At 48.3% G+C, this 14953-nt stretch overlaps 1 protein-coding gene across 1 annotated transcript in view; it reads right to left on the reverse strand.

Annotated features, from left to right (window-relative positions):
- Window positions 1–14151, reverse strand: part of KCNJ1 (potassium voltage-gated channel subfamily J member 1) — a 33452-nt gene extending 19301 nt beyond the window's left edge. The window contains exon 1 of the mRNA XM_005699628.3: window positions 13875–14151. The gene's annotated coding sequence lies outside the window, so the exon portion shown is untranslated. The remainder of the gene's footprint in view (window positions 1–13874) is intronic.

Raw genomic sequence — 14953 nt, forward strand, 5'->3', positions numbered from 1 at the left:
GAATTTGAGCAGGCGGCCGGCTCTCCTGCCAGACCCAAGGACAGACTCGGAAGGGCCCCTTGAGCTGCAGAGGAAATGCAGGGGTGGGAATGTGTGCCGCCTGGGGGAGATGCCAGCCGTGGGAAATGTTCTTCTGCCTCTGCTAGCCCTGTCTTCCCTGGCTCTTCAAGAAGGCTCTCCCCTCAGAATCTCTGGGAGGAGGAGGCAGTGGGCTCTGGGTTGCTTTAAGGGGGCCTGCAAGGAGCATTTTTGTACATAAGAAGCCCAAAGGGAGAAGACTTTGTTTATTTGGCTGCTTGGGAAAAATAACAAAGCTGGGGGAAAGGACTGAAGATCAAAAAGAAAAACATTGCCCATAAAACGATCAGATTAGATTAGACCACGAAGATCTAATTATGCCAGGCCAATTGAATTTCCTCTGAGGTTAGCGTGACCAGCTTTCCAGAAGCAGAGGCAGCTGGGGTGCAGGGCTATGACTGATGCCTGGCATGTCCTTCCTCTGAACACTCTTAGCGGGGGGTCAGTCCTGTGACCCCTGGGTAGGCATGTGAGTGCATCTCCACCAGGCATCTTGAGCTAAATTCTACTCCCCAAGAATGTCTCTAGAATCCCCTTTTCTTTCTTAGCACCAGCTACAGCTTATTATATATTTATCTTGTTGAATTTGTGCCTTCCTCAGCTCTGTCAATGGCACAACCATCAAGGAAAACTTCATTCAATCTCGATTCTTCTCTGTTTCTCATCTCCACAGTCAATCCATCAGCAAATCTTCTCTGCTCTTCCTACAAAATACAGAACCTCTCTGCTCTCTGGACTCCATCTTCTCCAACCCCACTGTAGTCCAAACCACCATCACTCTTGCTTCGGCTATAGAAATAGCCTGCAGTCTCTCTCTCCTCACTCTGACAACTTTCCCCAGGTAGAGGAGAAAAAGATCAGAGAAGCCAAGTCATCAACCCAAGGTCACAGAGCTGCGCTGGGCTCAGTTGTTTCAGTTGTATCTGATTTTGTGCCACCCCATGGACCATAGACTGTCGGGTTCCTCTGTCCATGGGGTTCTCCTGGCAAGAATACTGGAGTGGGTTGCCATGCCCTCCTCCTGGGGATCCTCCCAACCCAGGGATCAAACCCATGACTTCTGACTCTTCTGCATTGCAGGTGGACTCCTTAACAATGAGCCACAGAGGAAACCAGAGTTCACAGACCTAGAAAGTATGCATTCAGCTCACTGTCGCTTTCTCTGTTGTGATATGTGTCCATTGAAAGAAACTTATTAAAATGCGTCTCTTTCAATGTGACTTTCTGTGGCAAGGTCGGAAAGCTGGCGGTGTATTCCCTAAAAGGTCTCCATTCCATCCAGGCAGCGCTCCTCTCTAATGTGGTTGGAGGCACACTGAAGGGTTTGACTGTGCTTTACAGGATGGGGGTGGGAAGGTTGAAATCAACCCAGAAGGAAAAGAATACATGCTTGTTGCATGTTTGCACGTACAAGAGCCTGTGGTGGCGGCTTGGCAGAAACTAGACCATTCGATCTTCACAGTGACCCCATGAAATAGATGTAATGGTCCCTGTTTTATGGGGTAGGGGCACTGAGGTGTGGAGAGGTTAAATAGCTCAGGTGGGCAGAGCTGAGATGGGAACCCAAGCCTTCCTGGCTCTTCCTACCGGAAGTTCCATGAAGACTGAGTGAATTCTGATCTAGGGTCAGGAAGGAGAGGCAGGAGAGCTTTGGGGAGAGACAGACCCTCCCTCCGTTTCCCTCTCTCTTTCCTTCCTCGCTTGCTCTTTCTTTGCTTATTCCTTCCTTGTTTTCCTTCAGTCAATAAATATCTACTGAGAGTCTATCACACGCCCGGCTCCAGGCTGGGAGTGGGGATAAAGCATGAACAGGATTGGTGTTCAGGGAGGTGGAGACAGCAGGACAGATAACAAAAAGAAACTAAATAAACAGGGTCATTATAGATGGAGATAAGGGCTGAGAAAGAAGGGGTGACCTTGACGTTAGCAGTGAGTAGAAGGCCACTGAAAGCCCAAGATGGTGGGGGTAGCAATGCCAAGGGAAGTGTGTGCAGGTCCTCCCCCAGGCTGGGGGTGCTGACCTCACCTGCTGCTTCCAGCCCAAGGTTTTGCTCAGAGACTTTTAGCATTTCAGGAAGAACTAGGAGACCCCGCCTACCTCCACACCCAAATGGGCACAAACCCAGCTTCAGTCTTCCCGTTTGTCAAATGACAATCATAGCACTCCTACCTCCCCAGCCATTATGCCAATGAAATGATGTAGTGTTTGGGAGAGTCCAAGTGGATGAGTGATGAGCCGTATAAGAGAATCGTATTGAGAGAAGGTTCCGTTAGACACAAGAAGAACTCTGAAGGAAAGGATGATATGATGTGCATTAGGTTTCCAAAGAAGAATCTTCTCCATATGGACCATTTAAAATAAAAGCAATCAAATTAGCAGATCTAAGCTATCGGAGAAGGCAATGGCACCCTACTCCAGTACTCTTGCCTGGAAAATCCCATGGACGGAGGAGCCTGCTAGGCTGCAGTCCATGGGGTCGCTAAGAGTCGGACACGACTGAGCGACTTCACTGTCACTTTTCACTTTCATGCATTGGAGAAGGAAATGGCAACCCACTCCAGTGTTCTTGCCTGGAGAATCCCAGGGACAGAGGAGCCTGCTGGGCTTCTGTTTATGGGGTCGCACAGAGTCAGACACGACTGACGCGACTTAGCAGCAGCAGCAGCAAGCTATTATATATAGACTGGATAAACAACAAGGCCCTATTGTATAGCACTGTATAATATACTATAGTATACGATATTCAAAATCCTGTGACAAATGATAATGGAAAAGAATATTTAAAAAGAAATGCATGTATATATATTTCTTTTTAAATGTTCTTATGTATGTTGTTATTGTTTAGTTGCTAAGTTGTGTCTGACTCTTTGGGACCTCATGGACTGTAGCCTGCCAGGCTCCTCTCTCAGGAAGATTGCATGAAGAAGGAGATGGCAACCCACTCCAGTAATATTGCCTGGGAAACCCCATGGACAGAGGAGCCTGGCGGGATACAGTCCATGAGGTGCCAAACAGTCAGACACAGCTGAGTAACTGAGAACACATATATATATGTGTGTGTGTGTGTAACTGTATCACTTTGCAGAAATTGACAGACTTTGCAGAAATTAACAAAACATTGTAAATCAACTATATATTTCAATAAAAAAATTTAATAAAAATAATGCAGAATTTTTCAAAGAAACAGAAGAATTTTTCAATGTAGACGTGAATTGCAGGAAGAGGCAACATAAAGAACTCAGGAAGTCTCTTTGCTAGTAGTACATCAGGGATTCTAGAAGGTTCTATATGAACAACAGAGAAGGTATTTCCATTGGACCAGGTGTTACACAGGACCCTTGGAGATGTGCCTGGGCCCCTCCCCACCCTGCCCGCCACAGCCCCACTGCCCAGGGTTACTCTCATGAACTCCAGGGTCGGGGACTGGGGAATGTCCACAGTGCAGAGGCAAGACTAGCATCTTTCTGTAGGCGTCTTGCCTTCTCTCCGTCCCCCATCATAGCCGGGCCTGGAAATGGTTCAGCATCTGGTCTCTAGTCACCAGCAAAATATGCATGGCCTTTACAGTGTCTGCATTTGGAAATTAGCCTGTTTGTGGTCTGGCTGTTGGCGTCCCTGCAGTCCCCTCATCCGTAGGGCTAAGCTGGCAAAGACAGCACCCACTGCACCGTCAGCTTCTGCCCAAGCTCTGTCCAGAGTGAAGCAGGCAGACAAGGGGATTAAAGAGGCCTGATTCCCAGAACAGCATGCCCGGAGAGCTGAGGAGGGGGACAATAGTCCAGGCAGGGGTGGGGTCTGCACTCACGGCTGGCACCCTGGGGAAAAGTGCCCCAGAGCCTTTGGAATAGAACAAGAGTAACCTCAGTGATCAGTGCAAAGAAATAGAGGAAAACAACAGAATGGGAAAGTCTAGCGATCTTTTCAAGAAAATTAGAGATACCAAGGAAACATTTCATGCAAAGATGGACTCGATAAAGGACAAAAATGGTATGGACCTAACAGAAGCAGAAGATATTAAGAAGAGGTGGCAAGAATACACAGAAGACCTGTACAAAAAAGATCTTCACGACCCAGATAATCACGATGGTGTGATCACTCACCTAGAGCCAGACATCCTGGAATGTGAAGTCAAGTGGGCCTTGGAAAGCGTCACTGTGAACAAAACTAGTGGAGGTGATGGAATTCCAGTTGAGCTGTTTCAAATCCTGAAAGATGACACTGTGAAAGTGCTGCCCTCAACATGCCAGCAAATTTGGGAAACACAGAAGTGGCCACAGGACTGGAAAAGGTCAGTTTTCATTTCAATCCCAAAGAAAGGCAATGCCAAAGAATGCTCAAACTACCACACAATTGCACTCATTTCACACGCTAGTAAAGTAACGCTCAAAATTCTCCAAGCCAGGCTTCAGCAATACGTGAACCGTGAACTTCCAGATGTTGAAGCTGGTTTTAGAAAAGGCAGAGGAACCAGAGATCAAACTGCCAACATCCGCTGGATCATCTAAAAAGCAAGACAGTGTCAGAAAAACATCTATTTCTGCTTTATTGACTATGCCAAAGCCTTTGACTGTGTGGATCACAATAAACTGTGGAAAATTCTTCAAGAGATGGGAATACCAGACCACCTGACCTGCTTCTTGAGAAACCTGTATGCAGGTCAGGAAGCAACAGTTAGAACTGGACATGGAACAACACACTGGTTCCAAATAGGAAAAGGAGTACGTCAAGGCTGTATATTGTCACCCTGCTTATTTAACTTCTATGCAGAGTACATCATGAGAAACGCTGGACTGGAAGAAGCACAAGCTGGAATCAAGATTGCCGGGAGAAATATCAATAACCTCAGATACGCAGATGACACCACCCTTATGGCAGAAAGTGAAGAGGAACGAAAAAGCCTCTTGATGAAAGTGAAAGAGGAGAGTGAAAAAGTTGGCTTAAAGCTCAACATTCAGAAAACTAAGATCATGGCATCCGGTCCCATCACTTCATGGTAAATAGATGGGGAAACAGTGGAAATAGTGTCAGACTTTACTTTTTTGGGCTCCAAAATCACTGCAGATGGTGACTGCAGCCATGAAATTAAAAGACACTTACTCCTTGGAAGAAAAGTTATGACCAACCTAGATAGCATATTCAAAAGCAGAGACATTACTTTGCCAACAAAGGTCTGTCTAGTCAAGGCTATGGTTTTTCCAGTGGTCATGTATGGATGTGAGAGCTGGACTGTGAAGAAAGCTGAGCGCTGAAGAATTGATGCTTTTGAACTGTAGTGTTGGAGAAGACTCTTAAGAGTCCATTGGACTGCAAGGAGATCCAACCAGTCCATCCTAAAGGAGATCAGTCCTGGGTGTTCATTGGAAGGACTGATGCCGAAGCTGAAACTCCAATACTTTGGCCACCTCATGGGAAGAGTTGACTCATTGGAAAAGACTCTGATGCTGGGAGGGATTGCGGGCAGGAGGAGAAGGGGGCCACAGAGGATGAGATGGCTGGATGGCATCACCGACTCAATGGACATGAGTTTGAGCAAACTAACTTCAGGAGATGGTGAAGGATGGGGAGCCTGGTGTGCTGCAGTGCATGAGGTCGCAGAGAAGGACTCGACTGAGCAACTGAACAACAACAATAAGAAGGCAGTGAGGGGCTGGTGAGGGGATAAAGCATCTCTGGGATCTCTAGGACAGGAAGGAAGCTTTGAGGTGGCTCATTTATGGGGTAGACCCAGGCTGCTTGAAGGAAAACTTGGCCAGGGGAGATGGTCAGAAGCGGCTGTTCCTCTGTGGTCCGGGCTTAAACTTAGAAGCAGATACCTGCACCTTCAAAACACCAGAGAGAGTAGGATTGTGGAGGACTCACCTACTTGGTGCAAGAACATGAGATCAAGAGTGAGGGGCTCGTGACTGCCCCCTCCCAGGACCTGGAGGGGGTCTGCCCCTGAACCCCTCCCCTGAGAGCCAGGTGTGAGTTCTTGTCTGTGTAAAGAAATACTTCCTTCTGAAACCCATCCCTACTGCTCAGCACCTGGACACCCGGCTTCTTCCTGATGCCTAACCCACATCCTCAGGCTGAGATTTGAATCTGCTGTCACCTAACCTTCAGCAGGTGTGAGAAAACCAGCCCTCTCCATGTTAGAAAGCAATTTTAGCCCACATCTCTCATCGACCTTCTCAAATGACAGCCTGTTTCTCAGCTTCCCTTCACTGTCACTAGAGTCTACTCCTGGGAAGGAATTTGCCCACTCCATGCCCTGAGTGATGAATCTCTCCGCTCACATCGCTCTGGGCACAAGCCTGCCCTGGGCCCTTTTCCCTCCCCTCCCCACACTCCCACTCAGAAGTTCCTTAAAGAAGCATCTTTGTCCATAAAAATCCAAAACTACAAACAGCTTCAGAGGCCAGAGGAAGGCATGTGCAATAAAAAGGTAAATAAAATCCAAACCTAGGACACACTTTTCTCTACTTCTCAGCCAGCCCCTTTCCCCAGGAGACTTCATCTTGTCCTTATCTTGACAGTGGTGAGCGTCCGCATAGCTCTCACTCCCAGTGGTTTAGGACAAAGGAGTGTGAAAACCTAGACTCAACGGGTTGCTCAGAATGGTCCAGGTAAGCACTCTGAGTTAGAATCTCTCAGAGGTACCCTCTTTTGTTGTTGTTGAGTCACTCAGCCGTGTCTGATCCTTTGCAATCCTGTGGACTGCACCACACCAGGCTTCCCTGTCCTTCACCATCTCCCAGACTTTGCTAAGACTCAGGTCCATTGGGTTGCTGATGCCATCCAATCATCTCATCCTCTGTCGCCCCCTTCTCCTCCTGCAGCATCAGGGTCTTTTCCAATGAGTCAGCTCTTCACATCAGATGTCTCTCTACTCCATCAAAAGGGATGGAGCAGTTGGGAGAGTGGATAAGCTTTCTCTCCTTGACCCCCTCACCCCCACCTCACTGGGGCAGCCCGGGAAATAGACTGGGTGGGAGGGGAAAGCCCAGCCCCTTCAGACAGAATGTGCCCCCACCCATGCTTCCCTTGTTCTTTCCTGTCTGGACTCCCAGGAGCCTGAAATTTCTGCAAGGAAGGGACAGGGTTCTCACTTTGGGAAAGTCCAGCACGTGGTGGAATTCCCCAGAGGTCTTCCTAGGTGATCCTCTGACCACTCCTGTGACTTATCTCTGACAGTCTCCGCTCCAAGCATGATTCATCAGCTGGCCCACCCTTCCCAGCCAGCCTCTGAATCCCCTGGTCCCCGACTTGGTCGAATGCCGTCCAGCACAAGACTGGGATTACTCCTATCAACTTGGTCGAATGCCTTCCAGCACAAGACTGGGATTACTCTTATCTCTCCCAGCATCTAGTTGGTGACTTGGACTCCAAAAGGCCACATTGCACAGAATTCTTTTCTGTGGGAAGCTAGCAATATTTATTCATACTTTCCGAGCTTTGTCAAGCCCCTCAAGGACACATGACAGATCTGGACAGAGCCAGAAAGCTCCCAAGAATTTAATCAAGGGCAGCAAAGCATGAGTCTCCCCCGAGGGTAGTCACCTGAGAGAGCGATCCTGGTTCCAGCTGCAAAGACGTTTTAGCCTGTTGCTTTCAGCGGTGTTATGTTACATATTTAAATCTGCCCCCTAGGGATACAGTAGCACATTGATATTCCCTGCCCCCCATAGATGAAATTCCCAAACCTGAGCCAAGAAACATTGATGTTTGTGCAGTTGGAAAAGAGGGAGGGGCCGCAGATGGACATTAGAAAATTCTGAAGATATGGAAATTTCTGGTTTGTATTTCAGAGTACTCAAAAAGAATGTTCTATTAAAGTCTAAGGGGTGACCTACCTCTGTGAGTGTTTAGGAGTTTGGGTAACTGCAGCTTAGAGCCTGGGCAGACCCATGGCCACCAGGGCAGACCACACACAGGAGGACCAATTTAGGGAAAAAAATGACAGGCTACACTGAGGGAAGAAGTCATCAGTCTAAAGCCCTGTATGGTGAATTCAGATTTCTGCTTTTCCTGTGGGTTCTAGAAAGTCTTGGACTCTTTTAGGCCTTAGTGTCTTCTTTCCTACCATGAGTGAGCTGGAGCATTTGAATCCTTAGGATGACTCTCTAAAATTAATTATATATGTGTATGTGTGTAACTAAATTACTTTGCTGTACACCTAAAATGAACAATATTTACACACCACTAAAAAATAAAAATCTTCCCCCCCCAAAAAAAAAAAATTAGTTCCCATGCTTTTTTTTTTTTTAATGGGATGGCACTGGGTTGGGTTTTATATAACAGCCAAAATCCTTTTAGAGTTTTTGAAAAGGAACTATTCCTTGATATGGATCATCTTTAGATGCTCGCTGGTCTTGAATTTGCCCATTGTCTGCGTTATTCTGGCTTCTTTGTGTTCTTCAGACAGAACCAGGGGCTTTTAGGGATGAGGACCTCCCTCCCATTGTCTGCTCATGGATTCTGACAAGGCATCGGCAATGATGGGGAGAATTCTCTGAACATCCTTCATCACAAAGCCAGCAAGGATGGCTTAGGACCCTCCATATGGGGCAGGGAATAGACTTCTCTGAGCCCCATGACCTTGGGTTATCTTTTGTTTCTTGTTAACTTTTCTAGGTCTTACCTCCTACATGTCTCCCCAAGAATTTTTCCTTCATCTATTTTTTTGAAGGTATTTGCTTTTGCAATGGCACCTCACTCCAGTATCTTGCCTGGAAAATCCCATGGATGGAGGAGCCTGATGGGCTATACAGTTCATGGGGCCGCTGAGAGTCGGACACGACTGAGCGACTTCGCTTTTGTGCATTGGAGAAAAAAATGGCAACCCACTCCAGTGTTCTTGCCTGGAGAATCCCAGGGACGGGGGAGCCTGGTGGGCTGCTGTCTATGGGGTCGCACAGAGTCAGACACAACTGAAGCAATTTAGCAGCAGCAGCAGCAGCTTTCATTCCTTTTGTTTCCAGTTCCCACATATGCTCCCTGTTTGTTCATGACGATTATGAACTATTAATACCTGATCAAGCCAAATCACTTTTGCTGTCCGGAGCAGAGCTAGAATTACTCATGAATCATACATAATCCAGGAGACTGAGCAGACTGGGAGGGTCTGATCCTTTTCTCTCTTGTTTTAGATTCTTTTTTCCTGGTACTGACTCTTGTGGCTTGCAGGCTTAGTTGTCCCTTGAACCAAGGATCAAACCCACATCACCAGCACTGGAAGGTAGATTCTTAGCCACTGGATCACCCAGGAAGTCCCTGGTTCTTTCTCTTTACATCTGGCTTTAGACTAAGTCATCACTGCCTGGTACTTTGTCTTCTCAACCTATATAATTTTAATGATCTCATTGGCCTTGAGATGAAGGCAGATGGATGGTCCCTTGGAGCTATTCTTTAACGCCTTTATCAAGCTGACGATCACCTCCACCTCTGAAAAGGCTGAGCTGATGTGGAGGAAAGTGACGGTGGCAAATAGAGTCACTGCAACTGATTAACGTAGTCAACTATCCTCAGTTAACTATTGGGCAAACTTTAATTTCTATGCGAATAAATTCACTCAACTGGGCTTGAACTTGCAACACAAAGCATACTCTGGCATAGTCTTCTTCTCAGGCTTCGCAGAAACTAAGCGGAAACACTTTGAGTCCTTGTGGGGACCCCAGGAGTAACTTCATCTCCAGGAAGAGAAGTCCTAGGGGCCCCTGAAGGTGGCTACTCTGACATGAGTGCGTCCGCACTTAAAGTCCAGTGAGCTCTTTCTTCCAGGTATTTTGAGCCCTGAGATCTCACTATTCCATGGCCTGTCACCCACCTGTTGAGTGGAACGGGGAGGGACGTTTGGCGGATCCTGGGGTCAGAGGGACTTACTGCCTGTGGGACCAGCCCTGAGCATTTCAGATGCTGTGATAGGATGGGGGTCACATGGACTCAGATGCTGTCCTCTCCCCTTCATGGCCAGGAGGGCCCAGAGTGAGTGACCATGCCGGAGATGTCAGTGCCTCCACTGACCCCAGCAAGGGATAATCATCCTACCAGCGTCATTCTGTTCCCTGCAGCCCGCTGGAAAGAAACTCAGGAATTCTGACTTCACTTACCCTCCCTTTCTCTTCATCATTTTGCTGTGCTCTGTGCTTAGTCACTTAGTCATGTCCAGCTCTTTGAGACCCCATGCACTGTAGCCCACCAGGCACCTCTGCCCATGGGGATTCTCCAGGCAAGAATACTGGAGTAGGTTGCCATGCCCTTCTCCAGAGGATCTTCCCAACCCAGGGATCGAATCCAGCTCTCCTGCATTGCAGGCAGATTCTTTACCATCTGAGCCACCAGGGAAGCCCATGAATACTGGAATGGGTAGCCTATCCCTTCTCTAGGGGATCTTCCTGACTCAGGAATCGACCTGGGTCTCCTGCGTTGCAGGCAGATTCTTTGGCAGCTGAACTACCAGGGAAGCCCATAGTGAAGTCGCTCAGTCATGTCCGACTCTTTGCGACCCCATGGACTGTAGCCTATCAGGCTCCTCCGTCCATGGGATTTTCCAGGCAAGAGTGCTGGAGTGGATTGCCATTTCCTTCTCCAAGGGATCTTCCCGACCCAGGAATCAAACCCAGGTCTCCCACATTGCAGGCTTTACTGTCTGAGCCACCAGGGAAGCCCATGCATCCTTGCAAAATGAGCCTGAAAATAGACAGACTCATAGGAATAGGGCTTCCCAGGTGGCTCTAGTGGTTAAAAAACCTGACTCCCAATGCGGGAGACATAAGAGACGTGGATTTGATCCCTGGGTCGGCAAGATCCCTTGGAGGAGGGCATGGCAACCCACTCCAGTATTCTTGCCTGGGAAATCCCATGGACAGAGGAGCCTGGCGGGCTGCAGTCCATAGGGTCGCACAGAGGTAGACACGACTGAAGCGGCTTAGCACGCATGCATGCATAGGAAAAACCCACATGGAAGACTCATCTCAGCATCTGCTCAGTGTGAACGGGGAATGCTTTGCAGCAATTAATCTTGCATAGAGTAACCTTTTTAGAACCTTTACAGAGGCCTCTAATACTCAATGATTCTGTTGTTATTTCTAATATTGTCTCAGCTGTTTGCTCCACAGTCGGGAGGGGCACATTTTCTGCCCTGCCTCCTAAAGGTTGACAGAGAGGCTCAGTAGAGACCTAGAACAATGCCCCATCTAGAGCTGGGCACTCGGGGTGAGGAGAAGGAAACACAGGCTCACTTGGCTGAAGACGTGCTTTCTCGGCAGACAGGCGGGTGCTCATTTTGGTGATGGAGGAAAACAAATGACCAGGGATTTCACCTCTGAGGTGGGGGTCCCTGAAAGGCCAGCCTCTTAGCCTTTCAGCTAGGTGCCTGCCTCCCATAAGATCCAAGCCTGTTAACTTATTTCTCTGGGCCCAAGAGGCCATGGTGGGTGCTTGAGGGTAAGTATGGAGAAAACGCTTTTTTTCTACTCAAAGTTTGCTCATCATTTGGGCTTCAGGGAAATTTCCAGAATGAGACCAGCTAACAGGTTCCTATGTCCAGGGCTTTACTTCATCCTCGCAGCCAGCGTGCCCTAAATCTTGTGCATTCTGCCTTTTAGTACTTTCCCAACTGGTTTCCTGGCAATTGTCTTATCCCAGCCCAACCCACCTGGCACTTCGCACACAAAGCAGCTTTTCTAAGTTGTAAATACGACCTCACGTGGCTTCCTACTGCCTTCAAGACAGTGCTGCTCTTGTGGGTATTGTACACAAGGTCCCTCTTCACGGGCGCTGACTCTGCAGCCTTGTCTTTCTTCTCCCCTCCCCGTCCACCCACCCCAGCCACACTAGCTCCACATCCCCTAAAGATGTCACATTTTCTCACGCCTCTGTGTTTTTGTAAATACTACCTCGTATTCGGGAATGTCCTTCCTCTTGCCCCCCACCAGTCCCATCCTGCCCACTCAGGGAGTTGAGGACCACCCTTCCACACAGGCAGTGATTATATCATGACTACACTGGGCACTTGCCCCACTCAAGTGTAACAGTCTATCTCCATGTACACAAGCCCTAAACAGTAACTGCCGTGAGAACAGGGGCTATTCAATAATTTCCCAGGACTTTGCAGAGCTCCCAGAACACAATGGGTGCTCATTCTAAGCTTGTTGAAAGGCAAATGAGGAAAAAAATATCTCTATGTCTAAGACTAATAGTAATGAAGAGGCAATAATGAAGAGAAGAAAATGGGATGAGCATCTTGAATTGTAGAACCAAGAGGAGTAGGATTTGGGTCAAACTCAGGCCCTATAAGCAATCCCAAGGAGAACTCTAAGAGGAAGAATTAAGAAGGATTCACGCCATGGAAACCATGGGACAAGTAAGAGGCAAAGCATGTGATCAAAGCTGACTCCTTGGGAAATCAATGAGCTGTGAAAAGGTCCAGGGTAGATTTGTAACCTAGCAAAGAAAAAAATGAATTGCTGGGAAAAGGAAAAAAGACATGCCTGAGAAATCCTGAGTCTCAGCTCTGTAGAGCATTTCTTGGCAATTACAGCATCTTATGTATTTAAAAAAAAAAAAAACAGAAAAAACACCACCAACAGCATCAAAGCTCAGAGAACCATTTACAAGTCATCCGCTCCCTGTACTGACCTGCAGATTCAGCCTGCAGCTGAGCTGACTTGAGGTCCTCCTTACTGAGGGACAGGGAAGAGGGCGGGAAGCATCTTCATGCCTTAAGTATTAAAATAAAATTTTTTTTTCTAATGGTTCATTACTTCACAAGTCACCCCTCCCCCCACCCACAACTTAGTGAACATACATTTTCAAAAAACAGGCCAGAGTAAGGCAAGACAAGCTAAGCCCACAACCGAAGGGCATCAGGCAGTGGGCTAAGCTAAGTCCTTGTCAAAAACAGCGTGCTTCCTGTCACTATGCCTGGCTCCATTTTGCATGCCCAGCTACAGTAAAAAGCAAACACATTCTTCCTAAAGCTTGCCAGTTGCTAAAGACAAATATTTTTGGAGCCGCTATGCACAGCATCTGTACAACATGGTTGTTTGGAGAAGGAGACTGCAGATCTGCTTATTCTCAGGCTCATAGAAAGCGGAGCACAGGGAACAGGTGTCGTGCACCGTCAGAGCACCCATACGGCTGACGCTGAACAAACCTGGAGGGTCCCAGATGACTTACTTGGAATCAAGCAACATTTCATCAAATGAAGGAAAGGCATTTGGGTGCAGGTAAGCCAAGCGTCCTATTAATACTAACATGTTCCACTCAAACAAGGCTTCAGCTTCTTCCACAGTGGACCTCACTAGCACCTTTGTGTGCATGCATGCTAAGGCCCTTCAGTCGTGTCCGACTCTTTGCACTCTTATGGACTGTAACCTGCCAGGCTCTGCTGTCCTTGGGCTTCTCCAGGCAAGAATACTGGAGTGGGTTGCCATGCCCTCCTCCAGGACTAGCACCTTACCCTCTGCCAAAATGACAGCAAAGGCAGAGAGAGGTCCACCCTTGCAGGGGCTAAAGCTGTCAGGGACACAAGTACATGTAGGTCTCCACCACCACGAGGAGGAGGCAGTGGAGCTAGGCGTGACACTCAGGGCTATGGAACCACAAAGGGTGGCCAGGACGAAGCTCATGGCTCATCATTCATTTGTAGACAGAAGACCCACAGCATCAAGTGAGGGAGTTAAAATCACACCTTTATAATCTGGGAACAGAGAACATTCCTGTCTAGATTTGAAATGGGGAAACGAAGACTAAATTTCCACCAGAATTAACTTCTTCTTTCCCCATAGGGGCAATATGGCATTTCTCTGCTTACCTCATGGATTGCCAGCATGAATGCAGAGACAAAAGCTCAGTTCCTTGGTCCCCGAGAAAGCAGCCAGGTCCTTGATGTTAGTGAGTCCTTGCACCTTTGGTCCCAAGAGTTTGGATGGCACAGGTGAAGGGGCCCGGGGCCCTGTTGGTTTTTATGAGTCTGTGGGTCAGCTCAGACCGGCTGCCAACTCATCTGTATGCAATGGCTGTCAAAGAACACAGTTTACTTAGAACCGGATCCAACAAGAGGAGGCGTGGCGGGTAAGCGGGCAGGATACAGCAGAGGTGTTGAGCCGCCAGGGCTAATTATGAGGGATCTGTTTATGGAACTGTACTGGAACCAGTGTGCTGCGGCTGAGCGTCCCAGACAAACACATGCACGAAGGCTAGATGCTGCCAGGTGGGGGAGGAGCCCTTCAAAGCTTCTGCTCCATGACTCCATTGTGGTCACAGCTCAGGCTGATCTGACAGTCCCTTGGCCATCATCTCCCACCATAGTTCCAGTTCAGTGTAGAACTCTGTAGCCAAAGATTTACAGTAGAGCCGACTGGGAAGGAAGCCCTAGAGCACCAACTTTTCACCTGGGGACAAGGTCCTGGCTTCTCTCCCTGGAGTCCACACTAGAGAGTGAGGTCAAGGAGTGACAGACTTGGCACGCACTTGGCATTGAGAAAATGTTCCAGAAATCAACACACCCCAGGGCCTGCTTTCTTTCCTTCTTCCCCTCCCACCCTCGAGGGTCATCTCACCCTGGCTCACACATTGCGTCTAACACTCTGTTATGGGTGTGACACTGGGGTCAGTGTTCCCCCTGCCCTGGTGGTCTTTGTGGGCCTGCACTCACTCCACTGCTGGTCACCACTGGAGCATCAGAAAGCGGTCCCCCTAGTAAACTGTCACTCTGCCCTCGTGGAGTATTGGGAGGCCAATACAGGCACCCTCCACCCTCTGGTCTCCACTCAACACCTCACAAGACTGACGTTGCTGTTCAGCCACTCCGTCCTGTCCGACTCCTCTGTCCTCCACAATTCAGCACCAGGGCTCTCGTCTTCAATTTCAGAGCAGGAGGCCAAGGAGCCA

This window comes from Capra hircus, chromosome 29 (assembly GCF_001704415.2).
Source record: "Capra hircus breed San Clemente chromosome 29, ASM170441v1, whole genome shotgun sequence".
NCBI lineage: Eukaryota > Metazoa > Chordata > Mammalia > Artiodactyla > Bovidae > Capra > Capra hircus.